At 38.2% G+C, this 16,263-nt stretch overlaps 1 protein-coding gene across 8 annotated transcripts in view; it reads left to right on the top strand.

Moving 5' to 3' along the window:
- Positions 1-16,263, top strand: part of GABPB1 (GA binding protein transcription factor subunit beta 1) — a 63,763-nt gene that overhangs the window by 14,847 nt on the left and 32,653 nt on the right. The window contains exon 1 of one of the 8 annotated variants that reach the window (XM_073876990.1): positions 7,831-7,942. The exons of 6 other annotated variants lie outside the window; for them this stretch is intronic. The gene's annotated coding sequence lies outside the window, so the exon portion shown is untranslated. Of the gene's footprint in view, positions 1-7,830; positions 7,943-16,263 lie in introns of those variants that run through there. One more of the 8 variants, XM_025883903.2, reaches the window with a different exon arrangement.

Below are 16,263 nucleotides of genomic sequence, written 5' to 3'. Positions count from 1 at the left end.
TTCAAAATAGATGTTACATCTGGGTAATGGTGGGCTAGAGTATTTAGACCAGTCCTCTTTTTGAAAAGAATTGAAAATGCTGGATAAGATCTATAAATACCACCTTAAGAGTTTTGAAGAACTGGAAAGAAAAGGGCATCTGGTAAGCCAAATTCTGGAAGAAAGCCTAAACCAAGAGAGGTTAGCCGAATATCTGGAGAGCTGAAGCCACTGTTGGCCTGAGTATGTTTGCAGATTTTAAGAAATTTAGGTTTCTTTTCATCACACTTGTGGGGAGAGGTGGACAGAAACCAAGATTCAAAGTCTACCCAACATGTGGACACGTGTCTCCACCTGCGGGAGAAGGATAAATCAGAGCTAATCCCTGTTCCCCTTTCATTGCCTACTTTCCAGCCAAATATCAAGGGACTTCAAGGCAAGTTGTCTTGGCACTGAGCAGAGCAGGGAAAAAAGAGAAAAGAAATAAGTCTCTATAAAGTTGTGGCCATAGCCTAGCAAGGTAAGGGAAATTTAAACCATGACTTAATTTAGGGCGGTCCCTGATTTGTTGTGTCCCCTAGGTGCTTGGCAGAAGCAAATGCAAATGTTCCTTGGAAGAACACTTCTTCATTTTAGATGTCTCTACAAATAATTTTTTTAAGGACACTGACCAGCACATAGTCAAAGATAAGCTGGCATACAAGGAGACAAAGGAAACATGAACAGAAACAACAGCAGAAACAGATATTCATAGGCCTCATGTATTAGAATTAGAAGATACATGATAAAACAACCATGCTTACTATATTCACAGAAACAAATGGCAAATTCGAAGACAGGAAACATGAAACTACAAAATAAAAAAAGTGGCATCATAGATTTGAAAATACCAAACCCAACTGCTGGAAATAAAAAAATATGATAACTGGATTAAAAACTTAATGATGCAATTTACAACAGATTGCACATCAGAAGAATGATGGAACTGGAATATAGATCAGACAGAATTATCCAGGATGTAATTTAGAGGCAAAAAGATGGAAAATATAAGTGACAGTGTAAGAGATACGGAGGATAGAGTAACAGTGTCTTAATTGGAATTCCAGAAGAAGAGGAGAGAGAAAAGGGGCATTTAAAGACACGATGGCTGATATTTTCCAGAACCAACAAAAGATATCTAACTAGGATACAAGAATTCTGGTGAATCCTAAGGATAAAAATAAATCTATACCTAGACACATCATGAAGAAATTGCAAAAAACAGTGACATAGAGAAAAATCTTAAAAGTATCTTGAGAAAAAGAAGATAACCACCAAAGGAGTGAGAATTAAACAAACAGGTGACTTTTCAACAGGAGCAATGGAAGTCAAAAGATAGTAAAAAGGGTGCCTGCAATATGAAATGAAAAAAACCTTGCGAACCTAGAATTTTATATCCAGTGAAAATATCTTTTAAAAATGATGGTGAAATAAAGATATTTTGGAGAAAAACAGATTGTCACCAGCATCTCACTCATTAAAGATAATTTAAACCAACACTGTTCAGTAGAAATTTGTGATGATGGAAATTTCTTTATCTGCGCCATCCAATATTGTAGTCATAAGCCACATAGGGCTGTTGAACAGTTGAAATGTGGCTAGTGTGATTGAGGTACTGAAGTTTTAATTAAATTTAAATAACCACATGCACCGTATTAGTGCAGTTCTGTAGGATATACTTTGGGAAGAATGAAATTGATTACCACATGGAAGGAAAGAAATGTATGAAGGGCTGAAACATAAAGTAATACATATTTGGAAAATGAAAGTGAATCTTGACTGCATATAACAGTAAGACTCTCTAATGGATTAAAAGACAAGGCGATAGAAAAGGAATAAGTGGGGGTCTAGGTTTTAAGGTCTTTGTATTGTCTAGAAAGAGGGTAAGTTTAAAAAAACCCTTTGTATGGAAAACTTTAAATACGTAAAAGCAAAGAAGAGTATGATGAACTCCCATGTATTCATTACCCTGTTTCAACAATGATCAACTCAAGACTACAGTGGTTTCTTATATATTCCTCATTTTAAAACAGATCTCAAGTATCAATTATTTAATCCAGAAATATATTGTTTTTATCTCTAAAAATATATAAACTTAAACTATAATACAATTACTATATCCAGAAAAAAATAAACATAATTCCTTAATATCATTATATATTTAGGCAGCATTCACTTTCCTCAATTATCTGCAAAATGACTTTTTTTTTTTAGTAAATGCAACATTCATCTTTATTGAAATGTCTTATGGAACCAAAAAAGGGAAGTACTGAACATCTAACAGCTGGGAACTTTCTCAGGTATTTCCTTAACTATCCAAAATGTTTTTTTTATTATGTTAATCACCATATATTACATCATTAGTTTTTTATGTCAAAATGTTTTTTTTAAACTTTTTTTTTTTAGGGCAGTTTTAGGTTCACAGCAAACTTGAGGGGAAAGTACAGAGATTTCCCATACACCATCTGCCCCCATATATGCATAACCTCTCCCATTATCAGTATCCTCCACCAGAGTGGTACATTTGTTACAAGTGATGGACCTACACTGGCACATCGTAATCACCCAAAGTCTGTAGTTTCCATTATGATTTATTATTGGTGTACATTCTCTGAGTTTGGGCAAATACATGATAACATGTGTCCATCATTATGGTATCATACCAAATATTTTCACTGCCCTAAAAAAAAAAATTCTTAAAAATTTACATTTAGTTTCTTCAAATTGGAATCCAAACAGGGTCCACACATTGTCACTGGTTGATGCTTGCTTAGGTCTTTTAAAACAAGATTTTCATTAACTTTGGACTTTAATGCATGGTATAATTTCTAGGGAACATCTACAAGAACAAAAATAGAGAATATAACTTCCAAATCAGTAAAAGAAATAGATAAAATGTTAAAAAAGAATCAGTCCAAAAGAAGGCAAGAGAGAAAAGAACCTGAACAGGTAGTGAATAGAGAGCACAAAATTAGATGCTAGATTTAAGCTTAGATATATAATAATTAAAGGTAAAAAGTCTAAATGATTACATAGGTATCATCCTAGCCTAAGGCACTATCAGCTCTTGCCTGGAATAATTTCCTAACTAGTATTCCTGCCTCAATTCTTGCTTTCCTCTATGGACTACCTGTATAAAACAGGAGTAGTTTTTAAAAAATATAAATCAGTTCTTTCTACCATCTTTCCATAATGGTGCACATGAATGTCCTGGCAGATTCTCTCAAGAGCATTAACAATGCCAAAAAGAGAGGCAAACACCAGGTCCTTATTAGGCTGTGCTCCCAAGTCATGTCCGGTTTCTAACTGTGATGATGAAGTATGGTTACATGGGAAAATTTGAAATCATTGATGATGACAGAGCTGGGAAAATTGTTGTGAGCCTTGTGGGTGGGTTAAACAAGTGTGGAGTGATCAGCCCCAGATTTGATGTGCAACTCAAAGATCTAGAAAAATGACAGAATAATCTGCTCCTATCCTGCCAGTGTGGTTTCATTGTACTGAGCTGACATGGACCACAAAGAAGCAAGACAAAAAACATTCAGGTGGGAAAAACATGCAGGTGGGAAAATCCTGGGATTCTTTTTCTAGGGATGTAAAACATACGTGCAAATAAAATGCCTCAGTGGACAAAATATACATAAACACACGTATATAACATATAAATCATATCACAACACTCTCCTGTTTAAAACGTTCCAGCAACTTCCTAGTAAACTCAGTGAAATCCATACTTCTTACTAGTGCCAAAAGGCCCTATGTAATGTGGTCCATTCCTGTCTCTGTGATTGCATATCCTGCTGTCCTTTTCCCCTCTAGCCCAGGGCCCTTATACTTGCTGTTCCATCTCCCTGGATCACCAGGAACAGTCAGAAGTCTCAGTTCTTAAAAAAAAAGAGGGGGGGGGGCTTAATTCTAAAAACTGGGAACCACGTCTGGTTAATTTAGCAGAAAAGGAGTTGTCACAGAAGACACCACTACCACTACTGTCACTGGAATCTGCTTCCACTCTTGCCATAATGGAATCTGTATCCTTCCTGCTTTTTTATGCAATATCTTCTAAGTTAAAGTCCATGATGGATGCTTCTTTGTTGGAAGGAGGTCATAAGACTGTACCCTAGCTGCATGGGAGGCTGGGAAAGCAAATACTTAGCTTCACTAGTAAGTGGAGGTTCTGGTTTCTTTCAGGACTCATCAGAGGGGAAATTCCCTGGGCATATGAAGATGTTCTGATGCTGAGCAGCCAAAAGAGTGACCTGTCCTTCATGATGCTTTTCTTTGGAATCCTTCCTTGCTCTCCTTTCTCTCTTAATTCACATTTCTACTCAAAAGTGTCTCTTCAAAGAGGCCTTTCCCTAGACTTTGTCTAAAATGGCAATTCCCCATCTCTAATCCAGTATTCTCTTTTATTAACCTGCCTTACGTTTTCTTCATAGCATTTATCCTTACCAGTACTATTATTGATTGATTGATTGCTATGCTCCCCCCAAGAACACAAGCTCTGTGAGGGTAGGGACTTCTTTTTGTTCACTTTCTGTTGGCACATATATGCTTTGTAAACATTTGTTTAATGAATGAAGGGGAAACATAGATTATCGTATAAATCCCTGAGAAAATTTAAAGGGAAGCATTATAGAGGAATTAGCTCATTTAAGGAAGGCTTATTGGAGAAGAGTAATTTTTGAAATGGGCTTTGATTAAAGTATCAGATTTGGAGAGAAGATATGTAGCCATCTAAACTGGGCAAATAGTACGAGGGAAGAAGGTATTGGGTCTGGAATAAGGTGAGCACATATCGAAAAAGGAGGAATTGTTTAAAATCTGATGGCTGTTGGGTCCTTTATGAAGTGGGAGTTGAGAAAAATGGATGAGGTGAAGGTGCGAGGTTGGAGCAGTTGATAGAGGGCCTTGAACTGTAAGGTGGTCTTTTGACTTGATTGCTAAAGAGTAAAAGATTACTAGTGTTTTGTTTTGTTTTGTTTTTAATTAAAAATAGACTGTGGGGACGCCCAGGTGGCTCAGTTGGTTAAGTGGCTGCCTTCGGCCCGGGTCATGATCCCAGGGTCCTGGGATCGAGTCCCACATCGGGCTCTTTGCTCAGCGGGGAGCCTGCTTCTCGCTCTCTCTCCCTCTGCTTGTGCTCTCTGTCAAATAAATATAATCTTTAAAAAAATAAAAAATAAAATAAATAAAAATAGACTATGGTATTTTCTCATAGTACTCTACAGGTATAAAACAGAATGAGGTAAATCTCTGTGGAGAATTTTCCAGGATATGTATTAAATGGAAAAAAAAAGTGCAGAACAGTATATGTAGTATACTGTCTTGGTGTAAGGAGTGTGTGCATGGGAGTAAGAATATATACACTAATTTGTTTCTGTTGCAGAAGTGAAAACTGAGAAGACAGACCAGAAACTAATAAAATGGTTACTTTGTGGCGGGGGGAGAGGGAGAGTAAGAAAGGTGTGAAGGGAACAGGAATGGGAGTGAGATTTCTGAGTTTATTTAGTTTTGACTTTTGAATTATGTAAATATTTCACACATTCAAAAATTGCAATTAAATGAAAATAAAAATCTCTAAAATTGAGAACAAACTTAAATGATCCTATGTGTATATCAAAATAGTTACTTAAATATGTGGAGGAAAACACAATTTCAGATGACTTTTGAGCTCAATATCAAATGGCATATATGCTAAGGACAAAAAGAACTGAAAGAAATCTTAAACTTCATTTGTTTTATTGCTAGTTGTAATATTGGTATATTTATTTTGATATCATTTGGTACCTGTTGTAGGTTAAAGCCAGTAAGTTTTTATGCTTATAGGTTAGAAACCAATAGAAATACAAGTATAAAATCAAAGAAGCTAAGCAAAAATAATATTTATAATGATGAACTTGAATTATAGATGTCAGTTTGAATTCAGGATTTAATATATATATTAATTCCATCCAAATATATATTTCTTTCTTAGCTCTGTACACTGAAAGGATCTAGAAACAGTATGTTCCTTTGGTAAATGTTTTGTATTACCCCAATTTTGGTCTTTCAGTACTTTCATTTAGAATCCAGGGCTCCTTGAAGAAATGACTGATTGCAGGACTGGGGCAGAGAACATACCTAGTGAACCTGGAACATCTTGTGTCAGAAGCAAGAAAGCTTTCACAGACCCAACTAAAGCCTACCTGAAGAGGCTCTTGTTGGACGAAATTGGGACAGTTTGAACATAAAAGAGAATAAGGAGAGCAATTTGAAACCATATATAACAACAATAAAAAAAACAGACAGGGCGCCTGGGTGGCTCGGTCGGTTAAGCGGCTGCCTTTGGCTCAGGTCATGATCCCAGGGTCCTGGGATCGAGTCCCACATTGGGCTCTCTGCTCTGCGGGAAACCTGCTTCTCCCTCTCCCTCTGCCTGCTTCTCTGCCTACTTGTGCTCTCTATCTGTCAAATAAATAAATAAAATCTTAAAAAAAAAAAAAACAAATGGAGATGGCTGTTACACCTATCCTTTACTCTAAAAATTGGTGATTTAACATTGGAACTGCTTTTTTAGTAGAAATGTATTACAGTTAGTGAGGAATGCCAGATAATAAATATAGAAAGAATTATAGCATTAGAAAGTCACAATTTGTTACATCCTTTTATGAAATATTTGACTTGGGCCAGGATCATTAATGGGTGCTAAAATTGTTAAGCAAAAGATTCATTGGGAATTGGATATTTGCATGGTGCCAAAGTACTCCACAGAGTACTAGTTGGTCTCAGAACAATAAAACTTTACAGTGGAAGGATCAGGCTGTTACCAGCCTAGTTATTAATCCTAGTATCACTAAAAATGAACCAAAAAATACGTGCTTCCTGATGTGATTCAGTATCAAGTATACTGCATCAACTGAAGGTTTTTTGTGCCAAATTTAAAATCTGAATTTAGTCAAACTTTTCAGACTGACTCTCAGTTTATAAGAGATATGGGAGATGAAAGAAATTAAGTACTACCTTGGATGAAGTCATCAGAAAAATACAGAATGTGAGATACCAATGAACTAGCCATTTAATGTCATGGGAAAGGAAAACAAGGATGGGGTGTGGGGGGAAGGGAAGCTGTCCTAGAATATAATTAATCTAGAGATATAACAACCAAATGCAGCATGTGCCAGCTGTAAAGTACATTTTTTTTTAGAAAGGAGTAGGATGAAGCAAGATGGCCAACTTTTAATTTAGAATGTGGGTGATGGGCATAGGGGTGTGTGTGTTTGTGTATACACACATATATTCATTTATATGCATACACATACACTTTTCTATATTTGAAAGATTTTATAATAAGAACCTAATATTTTTCTGTGGATGAATACTTAGGTTGTTTGTAGTTTTTTTTTTTTCTATTACAAATAATGTTTCTGTAAACGTTTCTATATGTGTTTCCTCTCTTTGTGTAAGTGTGTGTTAAGGAGATATGGCAGCTTCCTAGTAGTGAAATCCCTGGATCAAAGGGTAGGCATACCTTCAGCTCTACTAGATACTGATAAATTGTTCTTCAAATGGTTGTACAGAGGAGGATTTTAGGAAAGGGAACTATGAGATATATGTCTTCTCTACTAGGTGATGAATTCTTTGAGGGTAGGGACCATGTAGAGATTCATACAGAAATGTTTGAGTTGAATGAAATTGTATTGTGGTGGGATTGCCTGGCAGTAGGATGGAGGAATTAGAGTTAGGTCAGCCAAAAGGCTATTGTGAGGTTTAAGGTATGACGCAATGAATGTGTAAGACTAGAGGTAGTGGAGAGGAAGGGATGAATATGAGAAAGTTTGGAGAGAAAGGATCAAAGTGTATGTGTTCTTATTGTTGGGGAGGATATTGATGATTCACTGTTGTGGCTTATAACACCCCGTAGTTTGTTGGCTTCATTTTATAGTAAGTAAGTAAGTTATGCTTCCCTATTAATTCAAAACCATCTACTGGCCTAGTTCCAGTAGAGTTCTAGCCTTGTCTTCATCTTCTGCTTGTATTCTTTTTAAGCCTCAGTCTCTTCCTGGGATAAATCTATGTGATTAGAAGAGAATAGTAGTTGATTGGGGTAAAGGGGCAGTGGGTTGCAAAGAAGAGAAGAATTTATGTAGTAGTATGGGTAGAATTTATGGGTAACTTCATCACCAAGTGAGTTTTTGAAGTCTTCTAAGGACAAAAGATACCTTCCTATAGTTTTTAAAGGGAAAGTGCAGTTTTTCTTAGAGAATGTCCTATATCTTATTTTCAAATGTTGCAACTTTTTGTAAATTCTAAAGTTGGTGCCTTCAAGAAGTTTTTGTTTGTTTATTTTTAAAAGATTTTATTTATTTATTTGACAGAGAGAGAGCACAAGCAGGGGGAGTGGCCGGCAGAGGGAGAGGGAGAAGCGGGTTTCCTGCCGAGCAGGGAGCCCTATGCGCGGCTTGATCCCAGGATGCTGGGACCATGACCTGAGCTGAAGGCAGATGCTTAACCGACTGAGCCACCCAGGTGCCCCAAGAAGTTTTGATTAATGGTTCGAGAATAGCTCTGTCCAACGGAAATATAATGTGAGCTGCATATTTAAAGTTTTATAGTAGCCACATTTAAAAAAATTAATTTTAATAACATTTAAGCCCATATATCCAAAATATTACCATTTTAACATGTAATTGATATCAAAGTTATTAATGAGATATTTTACATTCTTTTTTGATACTGGTGTGTTACATTTAAAGCATGGCTCCATTTGGACTGGCCACATTTCAATGCCTAATAGCATTATGGCTAGTGGCTACTGTATTGGACAGCTTAGTTCTAGAACATACTCAGTTGAAACCTTTGAATTTAGTTTGGTACTGATTTGACTCACGGTCACTGAGGGTGGCCATGAGCTGATCTTGCTTCATAGACCTGTTGCTGGTTATAAGATAAATTCTGGCTTCCTGTCCACATTTTTTATACTAATGTGCAGGTGCAAGAGTGATTTTGAGGGTCCCAGACAAAGCCATTATCCAGATTTACTGATTATGTTCACAATTTTCCCTTTTGCCTCAGAAAACATAGAACTGACCTCAGATTTTTTTGGATCAACTCTGTCAATTTGAGTTGCTGCCAATAAAGAGAATATTCAGGCGAGTTCCAATCTCATTCATTTGTAAGGCCTTTAGTTACAACAAGGCTGCTAGGAATTCAGCAAGCATTTTATTAATTGTGACATTTCCTAGAATTTGTGAAGCTGTCAGCTTAATTTTCATTTAAAAAGTCAAATGTTATATGACTGGTGGTTATCCCAAGTATTTTTGGAGTTTCTGCTGTGTGTCTAATGTTTATTTATTCAATCAGTGTTTGTTGAGCCATTTACCAGGCCCCATAGTTCAGGCACAGTGACAACATATAGCCAAGTAAACAGGCACATGTAGTGTGGTCTGATAAATGCTGGAAGAATACACAGGAAGGACACTTCATTTAATTTGGGGGGGTGGATCAGGGAAGGCTTCTCTGAGGAGATAAGCTGAACTCTGAAGGACAGGTAGGAATAAATATGGCAAAAGTGGGCATGGAGAGCAGAACATTCTTCCTGGCAGAGGGAATGTTTTGTATAGATGCCTAAAGGTGAGAAAAAGGGCTGAGTACAGCACATTGCAGTATAGAGTTTAGTGTGAGAGGTGGTGAGTGGTATAAATGGGGAGATGGTAACAGATGCCAAATGTGAAAGGCCTTGAATCTAATGGCAAAGAGTTCGACTTTATCTGAGGTAACTGACAAGGGGCATGATTTCTGTTTAAGAATGACTACGAAGTTTGGTAGGAGAATGGAGAATAGGAGAAGGCAAGACTGAAGCACAGATACTAGTTTAGAGGTGCTCTAGGAGAGAAAGGATGGAGGCATGAACAAAGTTTGTGGCAGAGAAGAAAAGACTGTCAACATTTATTTGTTTAAAAGATTTTATTTATTTATTCATGAGAGACAGAGAGGCAGAGGCAGAAGCAGGATCCCGGTGGAGCAGGGAGCCCCACACAAGGCTGGATCCCAGCACTCCAGGATCACGACCTGAGCTGAAGGCAGATGCTTAACTGATTGAGCCACCCAGGTGCCCCTATTTATTTATTTTTGAGAGACAGAGAGTGCACAGTGGGGGAGGGGCCGTGGGCGAGGGAGAAGCAGACTCCCTGTTGAGCAGGGAGCTCAATGCAGAGCTTGATGCGGGGCTTAATCTCAGGACCTTGGGATCATGACCTCAGCCGAAGGCAGACACTTAACTGACTGAGCCACCGAGGCGCCCCCAACATATATTTATTGAAGGCCTACTCTCTATCACTGGAAAGAGGTAGAAGGATTTAAGAGACATTTAGGAGGAAAAGTGACAGGTCTTGACTGATTGGAATCGAGGTGGGTGGAAGAAGGGGTCCAGGATGATTCCAAAGTTTCTGAACTATGGAACAAGCCATTACTTGGACAGTTTGACTTTTGAAGTGCCTTGGCATCTACTGATGGAGGTATCTATCCAGTTGAATATTAGGGTCTAGTGCTTAGAGGGAGGCCTGCACTGAAGATAGATTTGGAAGTCATCAGGTAATCATGGTTAAGAAAGATAAACTTGCTAGAAGAGAGAATGTAGGGAAAGAAAAAGAGGGCTGAAAGATGAAACACTGAGGGACCGCCAGTATTTAAGGGGAAGAGAAAGGGGATCCAGTTGAAAGACACCGTTAGCTACCATTCTTGCCTCCAAGCATTTTATAATTTAAGTAAGACATAAATATGAATCATTTGGTGACCAGTGCAAATCAGAGTCTAATTTGGTGCCAAGTTTCATTGTACCACCTCTTGTATTTTATGTGAAGTGAAGTCAGGCATGTAGAGATAGTGGTTAGTGTTTAGGCCAGGGAGTAGCATTGGTAGTGCATGCATTCAGTGGGGACATCTAGCCACTAGGAGGACTCAGACCATGGGGTATAGCATAGTGATTGTGACTGTGGACCCTGGAGCTGGACAGCCTTGGTTCAAATCTCCGCTAGCAGTATGGCCTTGGGCAGTGTAACCTTCTGTGCCTCAGTTTTCTCAGCTGTACAATGATGATGATAATAATTCTGCCTTGATAGTGTTGAGAGATTGAATGAGTTAGTATGTGGAAATTTTTAGACTGTATCTGGCACAGTCTTTCTCTTGTTCTTTGCTGTCTCTCTGTGTACATACATACGTACATACACACACATACACAGCTATGTTATACCCTACTATGTTATATCCACTATATGTGTATCGTAGTGTTATATAAATGTTAGGAATTACCATCATTTAATAATTGGTGAGTCAAATGAGGGCTCATGTTTTGGACAGGATAGGTAGGACCCAGAGAAGGAAAAGTTTCCCAGAGAAGGAATGTTCCCTCTATGATAAACTTAATGTGAAAGCAGATGGTTTTAAGTAGGCAGGCTTTCACTGGTAAAATGGGTGAAAAGGTAATATGAGAATCCGCATTCCCCCTGATTCCCAGTTGGAGGCAAAGAATGCCCTTTTAAGAGAAAGCTTTAAAGATGTTAAAACAGTTGTGTGTGGTGCTCTCCCTGTGTGTTAGTGGGATTTCCTCAGGTCACGTTTTCTTAAAGTTATTTGAAAGGAAGTGTTTCATCACCTTTGTGTGTATGAGTTCACTGGGTCCTTGGCCTTGACTTTGGGAAGATCTAGATCTGGAATCAAGGTTCTGGCTTTGGGGATTGGGAACCTTGTGGAGAAGCAGTCATTGTATATCGATGGTGGGAGTGTAAATTGGTATAATCTTTTGGTAGATAATTTGGTAGTGTCTGTCACAATTAAACTGTGATTTTAAAAATCTAGCAATTATACTTCTTGCAATAATTTTCATAAAAGTGTTAACCCAAGTGTATTGTTGTTGCAGCACTATTTGTAAAGATCAAGATAAAGGATTGAATAATTAATGTACTCATACTCCATATGTTTCCTATTTCTATAGTGTAATAGTTTCCTATTTGCTGTAACAAATTGCCACAGATTTAGTGCCTTAAAACAACATAAATTTATTATTTTACGGTTATGGAGGTCAGAAAACTCAAAATCAAGATTTTAGCAGGGTTGTATTCCTTTTGGAGGTTCCAGGGAAGAATCTGTTTTCTTTCCTTTTCTAGTTTTTCAAGGTTGCCTGCATTTCTTGGCTGGTGCAGTACCCGCTCCCCTAGCCCCCACCTTCAAGGCTAGCAACTATAGGGACTTCAGATCTCTCTCTCCCTCCTCTGATCTCTGCGTCCTTCTCTCTCACCCTCACCCTCCTACATCTTACTTATAAGGACCCTTGTGATTACATTAAGCCCATCTAGATTATCCAGGAGCTTCCTATCTCAGGATCCTTAATTTAATCACACCTGGAAAGTCCTTTTTGCCACATAAGCTAACATTCACAGATTCTCGGAATTAAGATCTAGACATCTTTGGGGGCCGTTATTCAGCCTACCATAGTTCATAATACTGTGTAGGTAGTAAAAAGTATGTTTTTACGTGTGCACTTAGAAAGATGTCATTGATAAAACAAGGGGATCCCTGTTAAGTGAAAAGAAGCAAGTTGCAAAACCATTATAATATCCCTTCTTGTGTTTTTTATTTGTTTGAAAAGAAGCATTGTGCCCGTGTGTATTTCTGTAGGTATAGAAAAGATCTAGATGGCTACACACTAAACATTTAAATAGTGGTTATTTCTGGGGAGTAAGACCACCAGGAAGTGTGGGGATGACTTTGAATTTGAATGATACATTTTTTATATAATGTGAACATGTATTTATTGTAATTTTATTTTTATGAAAGTATACATGTACAAAATTGAAAATAAAAAATACAAGGTTTATGGTAAAAACAACAACCCTGGAGTCCCTTATGTTTTTCCTTCCCACCCCAGAACCTTCTTTTCCAGAGGCATCCATTCTCTTTTTGTTGTATTTTTCCCTAGTACTTCCCTCCATATTTCTAAATAACAAGCTTATGCTATTTATTGATTTTTCTATATTAGATATCTTTGACTTCCCACTTATGAAGATGAAGCTTTGGCTATCTTAAACCAAACCACCTCTAAGCATATTTTCCCATACTCTTCATCTTTTTTTATTTTTATTTTTTTAAAAATTTATTCATTTTATTTATTTTTAAAGATTTTAATTTATTTGACAGAGAGGGACACAGCGAGAGAGGGAACACAAGCAGTAAGAGTGGGAGAGGGAGAAGCAGGCTTCCTGCGGAGCAGGGAGCCCCATGTGGGGCTTGATCCCAGGACCCCGGGGATCATGACCTGAGCTGAAGGCAGACGCTTAACGACTGAGCCACCCAGGTGCCCCTAAAGATTTAGGGCCATTTTAGGGTGGCCATTTTAGGGCGCCTGGGTGGCTCAGTTGTTAAGCGTCTGCCTTCAGCTCAGGTCATGATCCCGGGGTCCTGGGATCGAGCCCTGCATCGGGCTTCCTGCTCTGCAGGAGGCCTGCTTCTCCCTTTCCCACTCCCCTGCTTGTGTTCCCTCTCTGGCTGTGTCTCTCTGTCAAATAAATAAATAAAATCTTTTAAAAAAATTTATTCATTTTAGAGAGAAAGAATGTGCACATGCATGAGCTGGGGCTGCGGGGTGGGGAGGAAGGGCAGAGGTAGAGAATCCCCAAGCAGACTCCTCACTGAGTGGGGAGCCCAATGCAGGGCCCTGATTCCACCACCCATGAGATCATGACCTGAGCTGAAACTAAGAGTTGGCCACCCAACCCACTGAGCCATCCAGGTGCCCCTCACTCTTCATTCTCTTAATACAAGTACACCAAAAATTTTGCTTGGATTAGTATTCAGTGGTTATTGCAATCCTGGAACTACTCTTCTTCACTAACCCATGCCATGTATATATGTTGGGGTTACATTTTCTTTCTTGTGTAGGTTTTTTTCCCTCCCTCTGAAAAAGAAATTGTGTACTTTTTTCTTTTGCTTACTTTTCTTGTATCCATCATTAACCCATGTCAAATTCCCCACTGGAAATCTCATTCTTTTCCTGGGAGTCTTATCAGCCTATCTTTTCCTTGGAGACCTCCTTCTGGAACCTCTATCCTCCGGCTCCAATCTGGATTTGCTTTCTAGGTCTCTGATACAGCCCATCTTGGGGATCCTCTTCCACTCTGTTTATGTTGGATCCCTTATTTCCTGAAGCCCTTGATTCTTGTTTTTGTTTATTGCTGGTCTTGGAGGAGTACATCTTCTGGTGGTTTTCTGAAACAAGGGCCTATGGGAGATGATTTTTCTTTAGATACTTTATGTTTGAAAGTGTCATTTTTAAGTATAAAAAAGTAAAAAAAAAGCCCACTAGACAAAATGGAAATGGGAGAAAATTCCAAATATACCAGAGTTCATATGATTATTTTTTCTTCAAAGGAATCACACAGAGAGAGACTTGAAGGGCATGTTCTTTTATATCCCTGCAGATTCCCAGTGTTCTCTAATTTAGACAGAAGAGTTAAGAATATGGGTCTTATCTTTAAACTAAAACTAGTGCTCTTTGGTAAGTCCTTTTATTCTTTGTCTCCTTTGCAAAATGGAGACCATAACTGTTATGGTAAGTCTGTTTAGATTACATGAGACAATGTAGGTAAAGATTTAGCAAGATGCCAGGTACTACTTTTATTATCCAAGTTATTGTCTTCCCCCCCTTTCAAAAAAAGATTTTATTTATTTATTTTAGAGAGAGAGGGCATGAGCAGGGGGAGGGGCAGAGGCAGAAGCAGAATCCCCGCTGAGTAGGGAACCCCACAACATGGGATTTGATCCCAGGACCCTGGGATCACGACCTGAGACAAAGGCAGAGGCTCAACCAACTGAGCCACCCAGGCGCCTCTATTTTCTTACGAGAATGTAGGCAACTGAATTCTCATGCCCAAGAATATTTTCGCATGTACAGTTAAACACATGGTTATCATATGCTTAATTTTAGAGTCACATTTTACATGCTTTTACTATTAAAAAGTCACTTTCAACATCTAATTTCTTATATTAAAAATGTTTTTTATCTGTAATCTAGTTTTTTTTTAAGATTTTTTTTTTATTTATTTGCAAGAGAGAGAATGAGAGACAGAGAGCATGAGAGGGAGGAGGGTCAGAGGGAGAAGCAGACTCCCCGCCGAGCAGGGAGCCGGATGTGGGACTTGATCCCGGGACTCCAGGGCCATGACCTGAGCCGAAGGCAGTTGCTCAACCAACTAATCTAGTTTTGATGAAAAGCTTTTTAATAAAAGGCTTTTGTGCTTATTCATGTATTTAACTACTATTCTTTACAACATTCTACTTGTCTCTTTTATAGATCTATTTTTTTTTAAAGATTTTATTTATTTATTTGACAGAGATAGCGAGATCAGGAACACAAGCAACAGGAGTGGGAGAGGGAGAAGCAGGCTTCCCGCCGAGCAGGGAGCCCGATGTGGGGCTCGATCCCAGGACCCTGGGATCATGACCTGAGCCGAAGGCAGACGCTTAACTGACTGAGCCACCCAGGCGCCCTCCTTTATAGATCTATTAAATGCAGGCTATGAGATGTTCACATTTTTTCACTGAAATGACATTACTTAGATGCAACAAATTTCTATTACTATCAGAAACAACTAATAAAAGTTTGTTTTTAATTACAGGAGTAATATGTGCTCCTTATAGAACACTTATGAAATAGAGAATAGAAAAAAGGGAAAATTCTATAATTTTCATTATCATGGTATATTGTATATTGCTTCTGGGTATTTTTCTATGCACTTTTTACATAGTTAGGATCATGGTGTGTATTCAGTTTAGAGGCTTGATTCTAATACTGTTGCATATTATTTATAAATAATCTTAAATGACTACAGTATTAGTTATCTTTTAGCCATACATACTGGAATATTTACAGATAAGATGATGTCCGATATTTGCTTCAAAATATGTGTGGGTGGGAAATGGACTGTCTATAAATTGATAATATTGAAACTAGTTGGTGGCTGTGTGGAAGTTCATCATACTGTTGTACCTATTCTTATATTTGCTCAATTTTCCATAATAAAAAATAAATAAAAGCTTGCAGTATTCCATTATGATCTATCTTAATTTTTTTTTTAAAGATTTTATTTATTTGACAGAGCAAGCACAAACGGCGGGGAGCGCAGGCAGAGGCAGAGGGAGAAGTAGGCTCCCTGCTAAGCAGGGAGCCTGATGTGGGGCTCGATCCCAGGACTCTGGGATCGTGACCCGAGGCGA

The sequence above is a fragment of the Callorhinus ursinus genome, unplaced genomic scaffold (genome assembly GCF_003265705.2).
Source record: "Callorhinus ursinus isolate GAN/ISIS: 27379988/994484 unplaced genomic scaffold, GSC_fseal_2.0 scaffold25, whole genome shotgun sequence".
NCBI classification, from domain to species: domain Eukaryota; kingdom Metazoa; phylum Chordata; class Mammalia; order Carnivora; family Otariidae; genus Callorhinus; species Callorhinus ursinus.
The sequence above is the reverse complement of the archived record's forward strand: the minus strand, read 5'-3'. Positions and strand labels throughout refer to the sequence as shown.